The following is a 6537-nucleotide window of genomic DNA, read 5'->3' on the forward strand; positions in this document are numbered from 1 at the left end:
AGCCAGCCAGCCAACCAACCAGCCAGCCAGCCAGCCAGCCAGCAGCAGTTCCCGGTCCCGGCCTGCAGCGGTGGTCCCGCAGCCAGCCAGCCAGCCAGCCAGCCAGCCAGCCAGCCAGCCAGCCAGCCAGCCCTCCGGTGGCAGCAGCAGTCCAGCCAGCAGCAGTCCTGCCAGCAGCAGCAGCAGCAGCAACAGCCGCCGCCGCCGCCGCCGCCGCCGCCCCGGCCCAGTCCGCGGCAGCAGCGTCCCTGCCTCTCGCCGTCGCCGTCGCCGTCGCCGTCGCCGTCGCCGTCGCCGTCGCCGTCGCCGTCGCCGTCGCCGTCGCCGTCGCCGTCGCCGTCGCCGTCGCCGTCGCCGTCGCCGTCGCCGTCGCCGTCGCCGTCGCCTCGCCGTCCGTCGTCTCCCAGTGTGTGTCCTGTCCCTTTAGTGCTGTGTTTTTCTTTCTTCTTCTTGTCGTCATGTCCGCTCCCACCACCACCGTCACTACTACCACCACCGCCATCGTGTATACGTCCCCTTCCGCCGCCACCACCACTATCACTTGGTGTGCCCAGTCCCACCCCCCTCCTTCCATCCCTCCCCTCCTCACTATCCCTTCGCCCTCGCTCTTTGTCGCCCCCTCTCCCGCCTCTTCCTCTCGTTCTGATCCTTTCCCCCCACTCCCCCAGCCTGTCACTGCAGCTCCGGCTAGGGTGGTGGCCCGTCGGGCCACTGCCCACGCCCAGCTCTCCCCGTCGCCGTCGCCATCGCCATCACCGCCACCACCGTCATCGTCACCATCACCTTCACTGCCACATTCGCCTGCACCGTCACAGTCACTCTCTCCGGCGCCGACTGCTGCGTCCGTGCCGGGACCTGTCCCTTCCCGCCACCTCCCCATCGTTCCCATCCCTCATGTCACCACCCGCCCATCTGCCGCTGTCAAACGCCCTAGTGGCGCCTCCACTTCCTCTGCTCCTAAAAAGGCTCCACCCCGCCCCCCCTCCCCACCCCAAAATGCCATGGACGTCTCCCCACCAGGCCCCGCTCCCTCCTCCTCCTCCTCCTCCCCACCCGGTCTCTACAAATATCTCCTGTCCCATCCCGATCCTTCCTTCCTCGAGGCCCGGAATCTCTCCCTCCTCCTCCGCCAACATTTCCCTGGCGCCCCCATATCTCTCCTTACTCCCAGACGGGATTCTGTTCTTATCTCCTCCCCCAGCCCCACCCTCCATACTGACATCCTCTCCCGCCTCCCCATCACCCGTTTTGGTCCTCACGCCACCCTCACCCCTGCTCCCTCCCCATCTCCTACCCGCCAACCCCAACCCCCGCGTCGCCCGCCGACCCTCACCGCCGTGATCACTCGGCTTAGCCCGTCGATCACGGAGGAGGAGGTGCTGGCGGAGCTGAAGGCCCATCCCACCCTGGAGGTGCGGGCAGTCCGCCGCATTTTCAACGCGACCGGCCCCACCCGCCTTATGCGGGTTTTCTCTGAGGACGCCCCCTCCATTGACCGTCTCCTGAAGGAGGGTGCCCTCCTCTTCAATCAGCGGTTCAAAGTCGACCCCTCCCGTTCCCCCCCTCAATCCCTGCGCTGCCAGAGGTGTCTGCGCTACAATGCACATCCAACAGCCGAGTGCCGCGAGGCCCCCACCTGCCCGCATTGTCGGCAAGCGCATTTCCTCCGGCAGTGCCCCAACCTCCAATCCCCTCCCTCCTGTAATACCTGCAGCCTCCCCCACCCCACCTACTCCCAAAAATGTAAAGCCCGACCTCCTCCTACCACCCCTGAACTCACCGTCCCTGTCCGTCCCCTGGACGCCCCCACCCCTCCTGGCAATTCCCTTCGTCCCCCCCCCCACTGCTGAGGACATCATCAGGTTCCTCACCATTGTCCTCCAAAACGTCCATCCCTTTCAGCGCCCCCACACCTTACAACAGATCTCCCTCGCCGCCCGTTCCATATTCCACCTTAAAATGTACGCCACCTTTTCCAATAACCAGGCCCATTTCACCTTCTCCCGCCTTGACACCCTCGTCTAAGTCCTTCCAATGGCGCGACAGCATCGTATCCTTTTCAACACTATCCGCTCCCTTCCCGCCAACAAGAACCTCTTCCTGCACACCCTTGCTACCCACCGTGTGGATGCCTTCCTCCTTAATGAAACCTTCCTCCAACCCCACCACTCCATCCACACCTCCCCCTATCTCCTCCACCGCTCCGACAATCCCCTCCCAGTTGCGCGTGGCGGAGTTGCCATTGGCCACCACCGCCAGATCCCCGTTCGGCTCCAGCCTCTCCTTCCCGACCCCACCGAACACCTGATCCTTAGTCTCTTCTTCCCCGGCCTTACCATTACCTGTGCCACCATCTATGTCCGCCCCAACGCCCCTCTTCCTTTCGACTTCCTCTCCCACATCGACCGTACCTTCTCCTCCTATGTGATCGCCGCCGACCTCAACATCCATAGTCGCTCCGCTGCCCAGTTACGGCGGTGGCATCGGTTCCTCTCCTCCCTTCAAGGCGACCTCATCCCCATCCCCCAGCACACCCGTCCCGAATCCAACTCCACTCCCGATGTTATCCTCTCCTCCCCCAACCTCCTTGGTCGCGTTACGGTGGATGTCCTGGAGCCTATTGGTAGCGACCATCTCCCTGTCCTCCTCACCGTGTCAGACGGCCGTCGCCCCCGCCCCGACCCTCGTCATGACCCTCCCCCTAAGTACATCCATGACTATTCCCGTGCCAACTGGAATGCCTACCGGGATACCCTCTCCACTCAGGTCGATAGCCACCCTCTCGCCTACCGCCGTCCCGATGATGTCACCCATGCCGCCTCCTTTCTCCAGCAGACCTTGTCTGAGGCCGTGGAGGCCCACGTCCCTACTGTTGCCGTCCACCCCCACCGTCCTACCTTACCACCACAGGCCGTCCTCCTCCTCCGTGAATCCCGTCGTCTCTACCGTGCCTTCCTCCGCACGCGTGACCCGGACACCCTACGACGCCACCGGCAACTACAGCGACACATTCGAAATTTGCTCGCGGCCAAGAAACGCCGGGACTGGCGACAGACATGCACCCGTTTAAATGCTACCCTCCCTATAAACTCGTCCAAGTTCTGGACCGCCTTCCGTCGCCTTACCGGAACTAAACCCTCCCCCTACTATCCTCTTCTCCACGATGATCACCCCTTCCCTGACGCCCTTAGTAAGGCCAATCACTTTGCCTCCTACCTGTCCGATGTGTTTTCCATCCCTGATGATCCCCAGTTCGATTACTCCCTCTTCCCAGATATCCGCGATCGAACTGACACCTCTGTCCCTCCCCTCGCTCCTGGTTTCCAGTACTTGGACAACATTCCACACACGGACCTTAATGCCCCCATCACCACACAGGATCTCATCGATACACTCCGCACCAAACGCAACACCGCTCCTGGTCACGATCGTGTTACCTACCGTCACCTTCGTGAAGCTCCTGTCTCTTTTCTCTCCACCCTGGCCAGGCTCTACAATGTAGTCCTGTCCACCGGTTACTACCCCGACCTTTGGAAAACCTCCCGTATCCTCATGTTCCTCAAACCTGGCAAACCGCCGTCCGCCGTCTCCTCCTACCGTCCCATCAGCCTTACCTCGGTCTTCAGCAAGGTCCTGGAATCTATCCTCACCCGCCGCATCCACCAGCATCTCCGCCAGCACCGCCTCCTCCCCGTTACCCAGTGTGGCTTTCGGCCGTCCTTCTCTTCCGACGATCTTCTCCTTCACCTCACTCATCTCCTTTCCGAACAGCTCAATTCCCGTCGCTCCGCAATCTTCCTCTCTCTTGACCTCGAACGCGCTTATGACCGCGTATGGCATTCCGGTCTCCTCTTCAAGCTCCAAACCTTCGCCCTTCCCATTAACTACGTTCGTCTGATCGGTTCCTTTCTCTCCCGCCGTCCTTCCTATGTCACCATCCATAACACCGATTCCTACACCTTTTTCCCCTCCGCCGGTGTGCCCCAAGGCTCCGTCCTATCCCCCCTTCTGTACTTGTTGTATACGGCGGACATGCCGCCGCCGTCACCCCCTGTCCACCTTCTCCAGTTTGCCGATGACACCGCCTTCCTTGCCCTTGCCCCCACCCTGCGACGCTCCCAACGCCTTCTCCAATCCCATCTTGACCGGTTCACCGCTTGGTGCAACCAGTGGTTGCTCAAGGTCAATCCTTCCAAAACCCAGGCGATCATTGTAGGCAACACCACTCCCTCCTTCCGCCTCCTTGATTTCTATCTCACCGTTTATGGCCGTCCCATCGCTCTCACCCCCACCCTTAAGTACCTTGGCGTCACCCTCGACCGTCGCCTCTCCTGGACTCCCCATCTCCAGACAATCCAAGCCAAGGCACGTTCCCGACTCCGTCTCCTCAAGCTCCTTTCCGGCCGAACGTGGGGTTTGGACCCCTCCACCATCCTCCACACCTATAAGTCCCTCATCCGCCCTATCCTCTGTTACGCCCATCCAGCCTGGATCTCCGCCCCCCCTTCCTTTTATAAATCCCTCCAAATCCTTGAACGCCATGCTCTCCGCCTTGCCTATCGCATCCGTCTCCCTTCCCCCACGCGGATCCTGTATGACCTTATCCCCTTCCCCCACCTCCTCCTCTTCCTCGAAAGGCTACGAATCCTCTACACCTCCCGTAAACTCGATCCTCCTCACCCGCTCGTCTCCCCGATCCTCTCCCACCCCCGCCCGCTGCCGCGCCTGTACTCCCATGTCCCACCCGGTCTCCATCTCTCCACCCTCCTTACCCTCTCCCAAGGTGGTTTCCGCCAGCTCCCTCTCCCTGATGATGTCCTCGTCCCCTCCATCTACCCCTCCTATCAACTTTGACCCTGCCCCCCCTCCCTCCTGGTGTCCTTTCCCTGCGGCACCCTCCCTCCTTTCTCTTCCCTTCCCTTCTCTCTCCTTTTCCCCCATCCCCTCCCTCCACCCTCTTCTTCCGGGCTTCCCCTCCCCCTTCCTCTCTCCCCCCTCTTTCCCCAGCCCGTGGCGTCCCTGCTCTCCCCTCTCGCTTTCCCTCTCCCCCTCCTCCTCCTTCTCCTCCTCCTCCTCCTCCTCCTCTCTTGGCAGGTCCCCGGACTCGCACACGCATCGTGAACTTTCGCGCGCCGGAGATCATCGCTCTCGGATTAGTGTCTGTGCCGTCGTGTCTGTGCCTCAGTGTTTTTCGCCGTCCACGCTCCTTCGTTCACGTGTGTCATCTACCTCGTCAGTGTTTGTGCCCAGTGCCGACGGTTTTTCTTGTTTGTTTCGTCATGTGTGAACGGCTTCATGTTTTTTTAACTATTGTATCTCCTGTTTTTTAACCGCCATTCTGTTACTTGTCTGTCTCCCTTTCTTTTTTCTTGTACTGCTTATGGCTGAAGAGCGGAGTACACTGTTCCGCTGCCAGCCCACCTTGTATGGGGTGTCCAAATTACAATAAAGAAAAAAAAAAAAAAAAAAAAACAGAGGTACGTCCAATATGCGACATTCCCGCTGTCCCTATACATGAGCTGCGAGCTGTACCAGTTACGAGCTAGAGACGCGATCGCGTTGCTCTCTGTACGAATGCCGATGCTGAGCGGTCAGCTAGGAGGCGCTCCATCCATGTCGGTACCGGTGAGCGTTGCACTCGCAGTCGCAAAAACGTACGGCAAGTATATTACTCGGAAGAGTCAATGACAGTCCACGCCCCCCTGCGTGGGAAGAGTCTTTCTAGGCCATGACCCACCGGAAGGGCGCAGCGTCCCCCACCCCAGACATGTGACGTCACACCATCGGTATTGACGACTAGACTGATTCCTTATAATCATTTGCCATACACCGGTGGAAGCTGCCGAGACGAGTAACTACATAGCGGGCTCGCCGTGTCACTAATGTACAGAGATACAACAGTTTCGACTGGAACCGGATTAAACGTATACACGGCGCTGATTAGTAATAGATAGAGCCATCAGAATACAGATAATGTATACAACTGTCCGTATACATGCTGAAAGACTCTGCTCACAATCACAACCACACGTCAGCCACACACCCTTATCACGCACTACTCTCTCCCTGTAACACGCACACAGACAATATGTAAGCACCAGCATGGAACAACACCCAGTGCATCCTCTCCGCCACATTAGACAATCCACACTGTCATAACCAGACTGGGAGGTCCACTCAGAAAACAGAATATCCCACCCACCCGACAACCACCATTGCTCAGCCAAGCCACCAACACCCACACATGTCCTACACAGGGGTGCACCCAACATCACAATACTGCCTCCTCTCACAGCACACAAACAATGGCAGGAATGAAAGACACAGGTCTGCCACAAGCATGGAATGAGAGCGCCGCCTGTCATGAGCCAAAGGTGCATCCTGACGTGGCAAATCAGATGATGCCGCAGGCATCCACTTACTATAATCACAATCAACAAACTGGCCGCCCCGCCCCCCCATTAAACCTTTCCTTACAACAATGTGTACCTTAACCTAACCTATGTCGTACCTTAACCTAACCTATGTCGTACCTTA

The sequence above is a fragment of the Schistocerca serialis genome, unplaced genomic scaffold, assembly GCF_023864345.2.
Source record: "Schistocerca serialis cubense isolate TAMUIC-IGC-003099 unplaced genomic scaffold, iqSchSeri2.2 HiC_scaffold_1196, whole genome shotgun sequence".
NCBI classification, from domain to species: domain Eukaryota; kingdom Metazoa; phylum Arthropoda; class Insecta; order Orthoptera; family Acrididae; genus Schistocerca; species Schistocerca serialis.